The sequence below is a fragment of the Bos mutus genome, chromosome 14 (genome assembly GCF_027580195.1).
Source record: "Bos mutus isolate GX-2022 chromosome 14, NWIPB_WYAK_1.1, whole genome shotgun sequence".
In the NCBI taxonomy this organism is placed as follows: Eukaryota; Metazoa; Chordata; class Mammalia; order Artiodactyla; family Bovidae; genus Bos; species Bos mutus.
Genome location: NC_091630.1, coordinates 65,342,268 through 65,358,715, shown reverse-complemented (window position 1 = coordinate 65,358,715; position 16,448 = coordinate 65,342,268). Strand labels below are relative to the sequence as shown.

The window sequence follows — 16,448 nt, the reverse complement described above, 5'->3', positions numbered from 1 at the left end:
TGGTTTCTTCAGGCATTTGATAGCATCTCACGCTGCCTTGGGAGAAGGCAATAGCACCCCACTCCAGTACTGTTGCCCAGAAAATCCCATGGATGGAGGAGCCTGGTAGGAGTCGGACACGCTAAGAGTCGGACACTACTGAGCGACTTCACTTTCACTTTCCACTTTCATGCATTGGAGAAGGAAATGGCAACCCACTCCAGTGTTCTTGCCTGGAGAATCCCAGGGACGGGGGAGCCTGGGGAACTGCCTTGCTGGGAGAATTAAATTGCTTGAGAGTGCCAAGCTGAATGGCAAGGGTGGTGAATAGTGGGATGGGAAGGCAGCTGACTGCCAAGGGAGAAGCCGGAGGGGGGCGCTTGGGCTGATGTTCATTAATGGGCTGGAAGGACAGGACAGCACGAGGAGATGAGGCTGTGGATGGTCCACTGCTCAGAGCACAGACAGGAAGAGCAGGGCAGGACCAGGAGATGAGCCAATTACAGCCACTTTTCAATTTTTTTTTTTTTTTGGAATAAGGAAAGTACAGAATGAATTTTTATTTTTGTTTTTTTGGCAGGAGATAGTAGAGTTTAGAGGAGGGGTAGATAAACTGGCTCAAAGTCTTTAAGTCCCTGTGAAGATGAAACATCTAGGGTCCCCAGCCTCCAGGATCTAATGCCTGATGATTTGAGGTGGAGCCGATGTAATAATAATAGAAATAAAGTGCATAATAAATGTAATGCACTTGAATCATCTCAAAACCACCCCTCCCCCAGCCCCCAGTCTGTGGAAAAATTGTCTTCCAGGAAGCTAGTCCCTGGCGCCAAAAAGGTTAGGGAACGCTGATCCAGACCACATATTCCTAACATGAGGCCCAAGAGCTGGCAGCATCAGCCTCACCCAGGAGCAATGGGTGTTCTCTGGTCCACCCAGACCTACTCAATCAGAAACTCTAACCAGACTTCCAGGTGATTCTGCAGCCTGTTTGAGCTTGAAAGGCAGTGGCCTACATGAGGGTCACCTTGAACAGTGAGGGGCAACTTAAACCTAACCTGGGCAGAGACACAAAAGTTGACCTTCTGAGAGAAACAGCAGTTATCTTGGTCCCCAGCAGCCCAGGAGGGAAGTGACTTACCTGAGGTCACCCAAGAGGCAGCAGTGGCCTACAGGCCTCATTCCCACACCCGTGCTCTGCAGCATTTTTAAATTTTTAATTTAATTTTGAACAAAATGTTTATTTGTCTGCCCTGGATCTTCGTTGTGGCGTGTGGGATCTAGTTCCCTGACCAGGGATCAAACCCGGGTCCCTTGCATTGGGAGCACAGAGTCTCAGCCATTGGACCACCAGGAAAGTCCCCTCTGCAGTGTTTTGTGAATCTATTTATGAAAACCGGGAGAAGTGTAGGCCTATCACTTCTCTGTGTCACAGAGATGCGATGACGATTCCCACATTGACACTGACCCCTGGTTTTTATAGTCCCCTCTGCGCCGAAAACCCTGCGATGACCTCACTTGAGGCAGGACGAAAGATGAGGAATGTGGCCATAATGGATTTGAATCGGGGGTGGGGTGGGTGAGCTGGAACCCTTGTGCTGTGCCCTGGGAGCCAGACAGCAATGAAGAACCAGGAACAGAGGAAAAGGTTATAAAAATGTTTAGTCTTTGCTTTATTGAGTTACAACAAATGAGCAACAAGTTAGAAAAATTGTTTTTTTTTAAACTCCCTAACATTTTATTTGTGCAGTGTACTCAAATAGGGGGCAGTGGGATGGGGGGAAGGGACTGCAAACACAATTTATATTGCAACATTTACACCGGATGTGTCTCTTGGTTTTTCTTCTTTAGAAGTTAGGACTAACTGAGGAAAAAAAAAGTGCACTCATGAATCTAAAATTGGCCCAAAACAAACACACAAACAAAACAAACAAAAAATCAATTCGTGGTGAAGCTTCAAGCTGAAATCTTGTCCAATACCACACTGAGAAAAGGCAGTTAGGAACAGAAATGAAAACCAAAGCTGTTCATCTTTGTACCATCTAGATAGCACAATCTCTTTTTGTTTTACTTTCACAAAATTAATGATAATGCTAATGCACTTGTGAGCCCTTTCTGCTGGTTTCTAAAAAGGGGCTCAGAGGGTAGCCACCTGCCACCCAGCTCTCCTGGCCCCAGGTCTGACCTCAGAGGCCAGGCCATCAGAAAAAACCAGACTGGCCTGGGGCAGTTCAGAAAGCCTTGTGCCTGGCTAAACAGGGACCCCCAAAGGCAGCTGGGGAAGAACTATAGAAATGGATTTGATTTGGAAGATCTGTCATGTGTAAACCCCTCTCCAAGCTCAGACAGAGGCCTGAATCCCAGCCCTTTTCCCCGGAAGAAATCTCGCAAATTGCAAACTATCTTTAAAAACGAACTCGCCCTACCTAAAATCCAGTAGATATAATGGCACTAATGCTAACACCCCCCCTCCCCCAAATTAATAAAAATAAAAAAGGAAAAAAAAAGAAAAGCACATGTGATCAGCCCTCCCTCCTGGAAAAAAGACCTTACAATGGTAGAGCTGGAAAAGGAAGTTGCCCTCGGTTAAAAAGGTAACAAAATTCCCATGTTGTACAAATTGGTTCCAGTATAGCAAGAGGTGGGGGCCTGGGCGCAGGAGCCAGCTATTTACAGGGACCCGTGGAAAACGCAGTAGTAGGACTTTGGCACTAGGAGCAGTTCCCACCGGGCCTCGGGGAGGTGCGTGTGCGCAGAGGCAGCGGCAGGCACACGCAGCGAAGTCGTTCCACTTGGAGTCTCAGGCCAGGGCGGCCCTCAGCCGGGGAGAGAAGTTCTCTTCTTTCTTTGAAGACAGATTATTCCCTGCATCAGCACGGCAGTTCTGATGGACTTCCCTAGAAGGACGACACAAGACCAGAGAGGCAAGATGTCAGGGAGATGACCATCATTCCCTGCATGCAAGGCATCAGGGTGAGGTGGGGAGGTGGCCTCTTCCTGGCTGTCGTGGGGAGACACTTCCCAAGTCATCTTGGGGTCAGAGGACGACAGATGCCCTTCACATGTGGGGCCTGTTTTAAAGAAATGAGTGTGTGTCCTGAGCATGGTCTGACATTATGTTAAGCGCCTTCAGAATAAGGCCTTTGAAAACAGGATGACTCTCTGGGCAAGTGAAGGAGGTGATTCATTTCATCATGACAAGACCCTTTTCTTGTTCCTGGATAGGCAGCCAGTCACCATGGTTCCTCAAAGACACCAGAATCAGACAAGTCTGGATTTTGGTCCTGACTTTTCTGTATGGAGAAGGAAATGACAACCCATGCCAGTATTCTTGCCTGGAGAATTCCAAGGACAGAGGAGCCCAGCCAGAGGGCCCTAGTCCATGGGGTCACAAAGAGTTGGACACGACTGAGTGACTAACACTTCTCTATATACTTGCCACGGGGCCATACACATGTCACAGTCTCTCTAGGGCTTAGTTTTGCTCCTGTAAAACAGGGATGGTAATAGCATCCACCTGGTAAAGTAGTTGTGATGAGAAGCTGATATATAAAACAGCACTTAAAATAGTGTCTGGCATGTGTATTATATATCCTTGTGTTGTATTTGTTAGATGAAGCCCTTTCCAAATATGATAGTATATATAATGGTAATACATAAGATGAGAAATTTAAAGTGTCTTTTTATCTCTTTATTTTTATGTTTAAAATTTTATAATTTTTTAAATTGGAATATTGCTTTACAATGCTGTGTTAGTTTCTATTGTACAAAGCTGATTCACTTAATTGTACAGTAAAGCAATTGTACTCCAGTTAAAAAATAAAAAGAGAAAAAAATGTATTTTTTTAATGTTTCTATCAACCCTAAGAGGTGTAGATATAATTACTATTCCCATTTTACAGGTAAGGAAACTGAGCACAGAGAAGCTGAAAAACTTGCCTAAGATCACCCAGCTAGAAAGTGGAAGAACCCAAATTCCAGCTCAGGCAATTTCCAGAGCCTGTTCTCTTAATAGTGTTTATTAAGAGTCAGCATGGAGAAGTGTTTAATTCTTACAGACTTTGAAGTAATGAAAATAGTCCAAGGACCTTCTTATGGGTAGAACTGTCTCTTCTTTACCCCTAAAGATATGTTGACTTTCTAACCCTTAATACCTCAAAATGTAACCCTATTTGGGGACTTCCCTGGTGGTCCAGTGGTTAAGAATCCACTTTCCAATGCAGGAGATGAGGGTTCGATCCCTGATCAGGGAACTAAGATTCCACAATTGCCCCTTAGCTGTGGGGCAACTAAGCCCATGTGCCGGAAGTACTGAACCTGCACACACTGGAGCCCGCACACCACAATTGATGTAGTTGTGCAGATCTGATGCAGCCAAATAAAGAAACAAATATATACATATAAAAAGAATGTAACTATATGGAGATTCCTTTATGGAGGTGATAACCATTAAAATGAGGTCTACAGGGAGGGGCCTAATCCCACAGGATTGCTGTCCTAATAAAAAGGGGAATTTTGCGCATAAAGAGACACACAAGGAGAACATCACGGAAAGATGAAGGCAGAAACTGGGGTGATATATCTAGAAGCCAAGGAATACCAAGGACTGCCAGCAACCCGCCAGAAGCTAGGAGAGAGGCAAGGAACACACGCTCCCTCACAGCCCTTAGAAGGAGGCAACTCTGCCAACACCAGCCTTCTAGTCTGCAGACTGTGGGAGAATCAATTCCTATTGTTTAAGCCACCCAGTCTGTGGTACTGGATGGCAGCCTTGGCAAACCAAGACAGAACTCCATCTCCACTGTGGGCTCCGGGGAGCCAGGGAATCCAAGGGTGGGCTGGGGGCTGTGAAGTGTGCAGTCAGTATTCCATGAAAGGCTGGAAGGGGATCAGGTCTGCAGATTCCTGAAGCCACTGGCTTTTTCGTTGCCTCGTCCCTGGTAAGGCCGTGTCACAGCTTGTTATTGCGTGGTCATTTCTTTGGTTGAGAAGGCCCTGAGAAGCCTTTGTGTGTGTGTGTGTGTGTGTGTGTGTGTGTGTGTGTGGGGACCAAGAGCAAGAAGAGCAGACTTCTCAGCCAAAGGCATCAGCAGATCAACTATACTGTGTCATTCCCAACGTCTGGATGTCAAAGGTACCCACATTTCATCAGTACTCCTGATAGTAAGGCTGAATACTGCAGTTAAGAAATCAACTTGTAACACGGGAAGGCAGAGGGGAGGAAGGAGCCGGTATACTACCCACATATAAAATTGATAGCCAATGGGAATTTGTTGTATGACTCAAGGAACTCAAACCAGGGCTCTGTAATAGCCTGAAGCGGGGGGAGGTGGGAAGGAGGTTCGGGAGGGAGGGGACATATGTATACCTATGACTGGTTCATGTTGATGTATGGCAGAAACCAATGCAATATTGTAAAGCAATTATCCTTCAATTAAAAAAAAAAACTTGTAAAAGAAACTGTCTGTGAATGAAATCAGATTCCAGGGGTGTCCTTGGGATCTGTTACCACCCAAAAGGGATCCAGGAAAAGGCATAAAATTGTAAAAGCCACAGGGATCCTTATGATGTTGGCAGGTGATGCTGCCAACATTACTTCTTTCACAAGGGAAAAAAAAGGAAGCCTGGGGAGGAAACGTGATTTCCCCAGGTCACATAACTGCTCAGCAGCAGAGTCAAAAGTAATAACAATCATGGTTGCGACAACAGTGAGAGTAGCTTAAATGTATCTCATGCTTATTATGAGCCAGGCCTGATACTAAGTGCCAACAGGGGTCATTTCATTTACTCCTTATGGTAACCTGGTAACCTCAGAGGTAGGCCTGCTCTGCGGTGAAGAGATGGGGTTTAGTGAGCAAATGACATCAGGCAAGTGGTAAGTGGTGGAGGCTGGATTCCCCTGGAGCTAATCCAACTTTAACTGCCTCTCCCAACACCCGAGCTGGGTCTGGTCTCCTTGCCTTGTGCACAGATGCTGCCTGCACGGAGCCACAAGGTGACAGGAAAGTGCAGGTCTGCTTCAAAGACACGGGCTGATATGTATACCTGTGGCTGACTCATGCTGATGTTTGGCAGCAAACAACAAAACTCTGTAAAGCGATTATCCTTCAATTAAAAAAAAAAAGATGGGGGCTGGGCGGCCCTGGGCACCCAGAGAGGACCACATGCCTTGTTGCTGTTACCATGCAGACACACACCCAGGACGGGTATGTGGGCCACAGTCAGCTCCTTGCTGTGCTCCGCAAACAACAGCTTTCCCTCAGCAAACGGGGTCTTTTATCGCCTTTGGAAAGGAGGCTGCTTCTGGCTGAATGTCCATCTGAACAGCTCTCAAGACTCCAGGAGGGACCTCCCTGGTGGTCCAGTGGTTAAGACTCTGCTTTCTGATGCAGGAGACTCATGTTCGATCCCTGGTGAGGCAACTAAGCCCACATGCCACAAGGAAGACCCAAGCACAGTCAAGATAAGAATAAACAAATAAATAAAGACTCCAGGAAACAAGGCCCAAGGTGGGAAAAGAGTGATTGTTTGTATTCCCCACCAGGCTGAGGAACGCCAGCTCCGCACAGGACTGCGGGTGCCCACGGTGGAGCAGAGTGGAAAGAACCGTGGAGTCAGAGAAAACCGGGTCCAGGGCCAGCCATTTCCGAGCTGTGTGCTGAGATCAGCTACTTAGCCTCCCAGAGCCTCATTTCCACAATCCACAACCAAGCAGCTGCTGGGAGGGTTGAAGATGAGGTGTGCAAAACATACAGGGGCTCCAGAAATATTGTCCTGCTTCATTTTCCCTTGAGGAAAGCCAGGTGCAGAACTATGGCCTTAGGGGTATGTGAACTCACCTGTGTGTGTGAGGCTATACACATCTTGTCTCTCCTACAGAAAACTGAACCCTGTCTCTAAGTGACTGGTAGAAAGTTGCCTTTTGTTTTTTTATTTTTTAATTGGAGGAAAATTGCTTTACAGTGTCATGTTGGTAAAAATTTGCCTTTTAGATAAACCTCAATATTAACGTGGTTCTCCATCTGGCATTTTTTAAAAAGAATGGAAGTAAATTTACAGTATTCTGTTAGTTTCAGGTATACAGCAAAGTGATCCTATATATATATATATACTATTTTTCAGATTATTTTCCATTATAGATTATTATAAGATATGGATTAGAGCTTCCTGTGCTATACAGTATATCTTCACTTATCTATTTTATATATAGCAATGTGTATCTGTTAATACCATACTCCTAATTTATCCATCCCCCTTCTTTTCCCTTTGGTAATTATGAGCTTATTTTCTGTGTCTGTGATCTGTTTCTGTTTTTTATATAGATTAATTTGTGTTATTTTTTAGATTTAACATATAAGTGATATCATGTAATATTTATCTTTCTCTGACTTTACTAATAATCTTTAGGTTCATCCCTGTTGTTGCAAATGGCAATATTTCATTCTGTTTTATGGCTGAGTTATATACACACATATACACGCCACATTTTCTTAAGCCAGCTGTCTGTCGCTGGGCACGTGGGTTGTGTACATGTCTCAGCTACTGCAAACAGTGCTTCTGCGAATGTCAGGGGTGCATGTATCTTTTAGCGTTTTCATCTTTTCCAGAGCAGGACTGCTGGATCATATGGTAGTTCTATTTTTAGATTTTTAAGGAATATCTTAATTGTTTTCCATCATATTTACATACCAATTTACATTCCTGTGCTCCAACAGTGTTGGAGGGTTGTCTTTTCTCCACATCCTCTCTAGTATTTATTATTTGTAGACTTCTTCATGATAGCCATTCTGACAGGTATGTTACCTCATTGTGGTTTTGATTTGCATTTCTCTAATATAATTGGCATATTGAGCATCTTTCCATGTGCCTGTTGGCCATTTCTATGACTTTTTTAGAGGAATGTCTATTTAGATCTTCTGCCCATTTTTCAATGGGGTTGTTTTCTTGATATTGAGTTGTATGAGCTGCTTGTATATTTTGGATATTAACCCCTTGTTGATTGCACAATCAGCAAAATATTTTTTCTCATTCAGGGGGTTCCCTTTTTGTTTTGTTGATAGTCTCCATTGCTGTGCAAGAGCTTTTAGGTTTGATTAGGTTCCATTTATTTATTTTTGCTTTTATGTCTTTTGCCTTGGGAAACTAAGAAAATATTGCTACGATTTATGTCTGAGAATATTTTGCCCATACTCCCTTTTATGAGTTTTATAGTGTCATATCTTACATTTAGATTTCTAAACCATTTGAGTATATTTTTGTGTTTGGTATGAGAGTGTGTTCTAACTTCACTGATTTACATGCAGTTGTCCAGCTTTTGCAATACTACTTGCCGAACAAACTGTCTTTTCTCCATTGCCTAGTTTTGCCTCCTTTGTCAAAGATGAATTGAGTATAGGTATGTGAGTTTATCTCTGGGCTATTCTGTGCCATTGATCTGTGTGTCTGTTTCTGTGTCAATACCATGCTGTTCTGATTATTTAGCTTTGTATCAATAGTATAGTCTGAAGTCTGGGAGGGTTATGCCTTCAGCTTTGTTTTTTTTTGTCCCCCTATGAATGCTTAAACTACCGAACAATTGCACTCATCTCACACGCTAGTAAAGTAATGCTCAAAATTCTCCAAGCCAGGCTTTAGCAATACGGGAACCGTGAACTCCCTGATGTTCAAGCTGGTTTTAGAAAAGGCAGAGGAACCAGAGATCAAATTGCCAACATCCGCTGGATCATGGAAAAAGCAAGAGAGTTCCAGAAAAACATCTCTTTCTGCTTTATTGACTATGCCAAAGCCTTTGACTGTGTGGATCACAATCAACTGTGGAAAATTCTTCAAGAGATGGGAATACCAGACCACCTGACCTGCCTCTTGAGAAATCTGTATGCAGGTCAGGAAGAAACAGTTAGAACTGGACATGGAACAACAGACTGGTTCCAAATAGGACAAGGAGTACATCAAGGCTGTATATTGTCACCCTGCTTATTTAACTTATATGCAGAGTACATTATGAGAAATGCTGGGCTGGAAGAAGCACAAGCTGGAATCAAGATTGCTGGGAGAAATATCAATAACCTCAGGTATGCAGATGACACCACCCTTATGGCAGAAAGTGAAGAGGAACTAAAAAGCCTCTTGATGAAAGTGAAAGAGGAGAGTGAAAAAGTTGGCTTAAAGCTCAATATTCAGAAAATGAGGATCATGGCATCCGGTCCCATCACTTCATGGCAAATAGATGGGGAAACAGTGGAAACAGTGTCAGACTTTATTTTTTGGGGCTCCAAAATCACTACAGATGGTGACTGCAGCCATGAAATTAAAAGATGCTTACTCCTTGGAAGGAAAGTTATGACCAACCTAGATAGCATATTCAAAAGCAGAGACCTTACTTTGCCAACAAAGGTCCGTCTAGTCAAGGCTATGGTTTTTCCTGTGGTCATGTATGGGTGTGAGAGTTGGACTGTGAAGAAGGCTGAGCACTGAAGAATTGATGCTTTTGAACTGTGGTGTTGGAGAAGACTCTTGAGAGTCCCTTGGACTGTAAGGAGATCCAACCAGTCCACTCTGAAGGAGATCAGCCCTGGGATTTCTTTGGAAGTAATGATGCTAAAGCTGAAACTCCAGTACTTTGGCCACCTCATGCGAAAAGTTGACTCATTGGAAAAGACTCTGATGCTGGGAGGGATTGGGGGCAGGAGGAGAAGGGGACGACAGAGGATGAGATGGCAGGATGGCATCACTGACTGGATGGATGTGAGTCTGAGTGAACTCCGGGAGTTGGTGATGGACAAGGAGGCCTGGCGTGCTGCGATTCATGGGGTCACCAAGAGTCAGACACAACTGAGCGACTGAACTGAACTGAACTGATGCTGAAGTTGAAACTCCAATACTTTGGCCACCTGATGCAAAGAACTGACTCATTGGAAAAGACACTGATGCTGGACAAGACTGAAGGCAGGAGGAGAAGGGGATGACAGATGAGATGGTTGGATGGCATCACTGATTTGATGGACATGAGTTTGAGCAGGCTCTGGGAGTTGGTGATGGACAGGGAAGCCTTGCATTCTGCAGTCCATGGGGTTACAAAGAGTCGGATATGACTGAGCGACTGAACTGAACTGAGGGTTGCTTTGGCCATTCTGAGTCATTTGTGGTTCTGTATAACTTTTAGGATTATTTGTTCTAGTTCTGTGAAAAATGTCATGAGTATTTTGACAGGGATCACATTAAATATGTAGATTGCTTTGAGTAGTGTGGTCATTTTAACAATATTCTTCCAATCCAAGAGCATGGGATGTTCTATTTCTTTGAATCATATTTCATTTCTTTTATGACAATGTGTTTTTCCCTATCTTATGGGTATGAACGTGTATAATCCTCCAACTATGTATTAATAAAGAAAAATAAATGCTGAACAAGACCATTAAAAAAGCCACAAAAACCAGATTGCAAGGCCAAAGGGTGACCCGGAGAAGGGGAGACAACGTCACTGTTTTTTGGTTTTTGCAATGTTCCCAGATGTCTGTGGGTGGCTCTGGGCCTGGCTCTTGGAACCGCTGGGCTTCAGTTCTTGTTTGACCTCTCCCAGGGTGTGTCATGGTGGGCAGGAGCTGGGCTGTGGGAGCTGGCAGCACTCTCGAGTAAGGCTGGGAAGATACTGGACACAGAGGGCACACAGCCCAGCCCTGTGGCCTTGTCCCTTGAGCAGTGCCACTGTTCCCGCGGCAGGCCGCTTCCCCAGAAGGCCCTGCTCCCAGACACGCTCAGTTCGCCTTGTTAAATGTTCCCTTGCTGGGGCTTGCCCAGTGCAGCTGTCATCACGATGTCTTCAAATTGCCTGATGAGTTGTATGTCCACAGTGTTCACTGCTAGCCCCTGCCCCACCCCCATCTCTCCCACCACTGCATCTGGCTCACGGAGGATACTCAAATGTTCGTTAATGAAGGAAACACAGGAAGAGAGCACGGTACTGTTAGAGGTGGCTGCTTAGACAAGATTGGTGACAAAGTTCACATTTCATTTATTGTTGATTTTTTAAAGAGTGGGCACGAGGAGAAGGGGGCGGCAGAGGATGAGATGGTCGGATGGTATCACCAACTTAATGGACGTGAGTTTGAACAAACTCTGGGAGGACAGGGAAGCCTGGTGTGCTGCAGTCCATGGGGCTGCAAAGAGTTGGACACCACTTAGTGACTGAACAACAACAGTGATCTTTACTTATGTGGCCTCTTGCTAAGTCCCTGGGCTACTACCTGGAATCTTATCACTTGGTCAGGGACACTCACCCGTGCAGAGAACCAATGGTCTGATGAGTCACTTAGTCCCAGGGCATCAGATCGCAGCTGTGGGGGAAACTGCAAGGTCACTGGGCCCCTTGTGGCCACTCTTCAAACATTTCCACTGAGTGGATGTCGCACTTCTCCCTGAACACTGCCCAGGATGGGGGGACCCACTGCCTCCCACAGCTGTCCCTTTATATCTTGGGGACACCTTGGAATGTTAAAAAGCACTATCTAATTCTTTAGCAAAATCTGTTTCCTTATTACTCTGCCTTTTGGGAAGCATGAAACAATTAGAATTCTTTTCCCATGCGCCAGCTTTCTGTTTCTATTTCTCCTTAATTTTCCCTGTAGGGATGTCCCCTGGGCCCCGTGGACTTGAGAGAGAACGCTGCAGTCCCTGAGACAGAAACACAAGCAGTGTGGCTGTGATTTGTTAGCTCAATAACATTTCTGAGTCCAACTTTCTTTTACTGGGAGGGGGGATGGATGACAAAGAAAAAGAATAAGTCATTTCCCAGTGGATGCAGGAAATTTTGCACTATCCCAAACTGACCCCACATTCGGCCTTGGTCAACTCTGGACGTCTGGCTAAGGCTCTTTCTCTGAAGCGGTTTGGGGACCTCCTGTTACACAGACTTGTACACCAGGTAGAGCTCCCTGCTTTTGGAGATGTTCAAAGGCAGAAGGAATCAGGGTCCACTGGGTCTTCCTGCTCCTTTTCCATCAGTGGATATTATCTTGTAGAACTCAAAGAATCTGAGCAAATGGAATTATATTTTATTTATGCATTATTTTTTTGTGTGTGGGTGCACTGGGTCTTTTTGTTGAAGCTCAAGGGGGCTCCTCTCATTGTGGCATGTGAGCTTAGCTGCCCTGCACCAGGTGGGATCTTAGTTCCCTGATCAGGGATTGAGCCTGAGTCGCCAGCATTGGACAGTGAAATCTTAACACTGGACCACCAGGGAAATTCCTTGGAATCCTGTTTTAAACTCAGCAGGCAGACTCTCGACACAGTTACAAGTGTGGGTTTGAATTCCAGCTCTACTGTTTTCTAGCTCAGTGACCTTGAGCCAGTTACTTTTCTGTGACTCATTCTCATCAGACAATGAAAATAATGTCTATGGAGAGCTGTTGAGTTAACACACATAAAGTGCTTGAGCAGTGCCTGGCATAGTAAGTGCTCAGCAAATGTCACCCCTTGTTGCCTCTGCCCCCTATCCCCACCTTGAGATGCAGGTGCCATGAACACCCCAAAGCATGGGCTTGTACTAGTGGGACCCCAACTGAAACAGTCAATTTGGAAACACAAGACGGCCAAGTTCTCCACATGCAGAAGACTGTGCAATTTCTGAGTTGTGTTCATTGAGCAGATGCTGATGCCAAGGCCACGCCCCTATACTGGGGCTTTCACTTATATTATCTCACTTGGTCCTGATAACAACAGACAAGTCTACTGGTAAGTGCTGTGGACTGAACTGTGTCCTACCCCAAGTTCTATGCTGAACTCTAATCCCCAGGGTGACTGTATCTGGAGATTCAGGGCCTTTAAGGAGGTGTGTACATGCTGTGCTAAGTCACTTCAGTTGTGTCCAACTCTTTGTGACCCTCTGAACTATGGCCTGCCAGGCTCCTCTGTCCATGGGATTCTTCTGGCAAGAATACTGGAGTGGGTTGCCATTTCCTCCTCCAGGGGATCTTCCCAGGGATTGAACCCCTGTCTCTTACGTCTCCTATGTTGGCAGGTAATGAAGGTTAAAGGACGTCATAAGGGTGGAGCTCCAATCCAACAGGATGAGTATCCTTATAAGAGAGGAAGAGGCAGCAAGAGGGTAGATGCACAAAGGAAAGGCACGTGAGGACGAAGAAGGTGGCCGTCTGCAAGCCAAGGAGAGTGGTCATGTCAGGAACGAACCTTGCTGGCACCTTGATCTTGAACTTTTAGCCTCCAAAACTGTGAGAAAATAGATTTCTGTACTTTAAGATGCTCAGTCAATGCTCTGCTGTTTTGGCAGCCCTAGTTGACTAATACAGTGAGTATTAAGGCTGTAGAGACTTTAATCATAAAAAGGAATCAAATGTATGGGCATGTGGGTGTTCTAGAATTTTCTACCACCCATCTTCCATTTACAACCAGGGAAGAAAGTTCTCAACAACATCTAGACATCTGCAAGATGACTTTCCTTTTTTTTTTTTTTTAAAAAGAGATTTATTTATTTATTTATGGTTGCACTGGGTCTTCATTGCTGCACGTGGGCTTCTCTTGCTGCAAAGCATGGGCTTTAGGGCCGCCGGCTTCAGTAGTTGCGGCTCTTGGGCTTTAGAGTACAGGCTCAATAGTTTTGGTGCATGGTGCTTACTTGCTCTGCAGCATGTGGGATCTTTCCAGACCAGGGATTGAACCTGTCTCCCCTGCATTGGCAGGTGGATTCTTTACCACTGAGCCACCAGGAAAGCCTGATGACTTTCCTTTCGCTCCTTCCTTAAGTATTACAGAGGGTCTCAAACTTTGTCTACTGGGTCATACACACAGAATCACATATAGTCTTTATTGGTGAGTGAGAGGAGTTTCAAGGGATAATTTGATGATATGTGACCCCACCTAGCATTCCGTTTTTTTACTCCTGCGCTTCTTCGAAGTGTGAACTCAGGCAAGTCATAGCCACAGTAGCCACCTTTCAGGTTCCCTGACGCACCAAGTTCCCTCCTGTTTCAGGGAGTATGTTGTCTTTGAGTCTGTTGTCTCTTCTGCTTGGACAGCTTCTCCTCTTTGCCCAGCCAACTCCTACTTAACCTTTTGGATTTCAATTCATCCACTTCTTGTTCAGAGAAACCTTGCCTAATCCCTTAAATCAGGTCTAATTGCTCTATAGTCTCACAGTTCCATGCACCTTTCCTTCAAAAAATCTTGTCACCTGGCAGCGTTTCCTTTTTGTTTGATGGAAGATTATTTGGTCAAAGACTATGGGCTTTGGGGCTTCCCAGGTGGCACTCACTAGTGGTAAAGAATCTGCCTGCTAATGCAGAAGATGTAAGAGATGTGGGTTCGATCCCTGGGTCAGGAAGATTCTCTGGAAGAGGGCATGGAACCCATTCCAGTATTCTTGCCTGGAGAATGCCATAGACAGAGGAGCCTGGCAGGCTACAGTCCATAGGGTTGCAAAGAGTTGGACATGACTGAAATGACGTAGCACACAGCACATGGGCTCCGTGAGGGCAGGGACACGCTGAGTGCCACAGCCTTCTGGAGCCTGGCACTGCAGGCTTTCCACAAACACTGGTGGATGAATGAGCCAAGGCACTTACTGTGAACGTCTCTGGGCTAGTTATTTCTCCTCCTTGGGGCCAGCATCCTTCCTCTGAAAAAATGAGGGCTTTGATTTCATTATGTTCTTAAGTTGCTACAAGCTGCCTAAAGTGCAGGGGAAATTCCTAGTGTGAGAAGCTCTGGAATTAGATAAAAGGAAGTGATAGCAGTTAACTCTCCATGAGGTACCAGGGCAGTGAGGCTAATGTACAGTCCATGAAAAGCATCACCCAGTAAATAGCTAGTGACTGATTCTCCAACAGACCTTTCCCTCAAGCTGCTCACACACGGAAAGCAAACTGTCCCCAGTTCCTCTCCCCTGACGGCTGTCATCTGATGGGACTAGTGAGTGATGGGAAAAAGAATGAGGAGAAGCAGAGGACTGAAATACCAGATCCTGATAACTGGAGGCCAACTCTCTGTAGTAATTCTCAGGTTGGTTCAATAAACCACTGTAGAGCATCTGTTCTGAATCAGGCACTGGGGGGGATTCAGGGATTAATTGGGAATGGTGCCTGTCTTCAAGGATCTGGTAGAGGAGAGACAGGGAAATAGTTAATTACAAATTTTCACTTCTCCATCCATCCGTTCACACATCTGTATTTAGATGGCTAATCTGAACAGATTATGGGGGCATACATATCCTGGATCCTAAATTGTAGCTAGGCTCCAAGACTTGGCAGCCTTGAATATTTTAAGCAAGTTGAACTATGGAAAATAATTTTTTTTCTGACATTTTCACAGAATTTACCTCTTCCCCAAAGCCATCCCTAATTCTCAGGAGATGGAAATTGGCAGAAATCAGGAGGCAGCAAAGTAGTGAGTGAATAGTTGTGTACTAGTGTTCAGTTCCGTATAGAATGAAGACATGACCACACCTGTTGGTCTAGCCCGGGCGGTGACGGTTGTGCACTTTGGCGAGGTGGTGCACTGACGTGTGAGCAGGGGGTCTCCAGGCTCCACCAGTCACTAGCTGAGGAAACCAGGGCGAGCATTTCTGAGCCTTAGCTTGGCCTCCCGTAAAATGGGCTTCCCTGGTGGCTCAGACAATAAAGAATCTGCCTGCAATGCGGGAGACCAGGGTTTGATCCCTGGGTTGGGAAGATCCTTGGAGAAGAGAATGGCTACCCACTCCAGTATTCATGCCTGGAGAATTCCATGGATAGAGGAACCTGGCGGGCTACAGCCCGTGGGGTTGCCAAGAGTCGGACACAGCTGAGTGACACTTGGGCTTCCCAGGTGGCGCTAGTGGTAAAGAAGCTGCCAATGCAGGGGATACGGAGACGTGGGTTCGATCCCTGGGTCGGGAAAATCCCCTGGAGAAGCAAATGGTAACCCACTCCAGTATTCTTGCCTGGAGAATCCCATGGACAGAGGAGCCTGGTGGGCTACAGTCCATAGGGTCACAAAGAGTTGGACACAACTGAAGCGATATAGCGTGGCAGAAAATGAGGAAAGAGCCATACCTCTCTCAGAGGGTTGTCATGAAGTTTAAATGACTTAATAGATGTGCTGGCAAGAGTGCTGAGCACATGGCATATACAAATAAACAGAAATTCTTCATGGAAGTAGAGCTGGGCTACTTTGTCTGGCCGAACATCAAGGCATACATCTGACAATCTTTGGCTCAAGTATTTTGACTCACTTTTAGGAAAGGAGTTTCTTTTTTGGCTTCTTATGGGAACAGGTCTCTCAATGAATGGCTTGATAATGGATGGATCCAGAGACTGAATCAAGGTGACCCCATTCACGGCTTGGGAAGGATTCCTTATCTTTGCGTCTAATCTCAGGGCCAGGTGAGCCTGGACAGTCAGACACTATCCTGAGCCTTGCCAAGCTTCAGCCTGAGGAACTGGCTGGGGGCGGGGTGGTGGTGCTGGGGGATGCTCACTCCC

General features: G+C 45.6%; 1 protein-coding gene across 1 annotated transcript in view; it reads right to left on the bottom strand.

Annotated features, from left to right (window-relative positions):
* Positions 1 to 1,619: 1,619 nt before the first annotated feature.
* Positions 1,620 to 16,448, bottom strand: part of ZHX2 (zinc fingers and homeoboxes 2) — a 180,328-nt gene continuing 165,499 nt past the window's right edge. Inside the window, 1 exon segment of the mRNA XM_070382426.1 lies at positions 1,620 to 2,873. The gene's annotated coding sequence lies outside the window, so the exon portion shown is untranslated.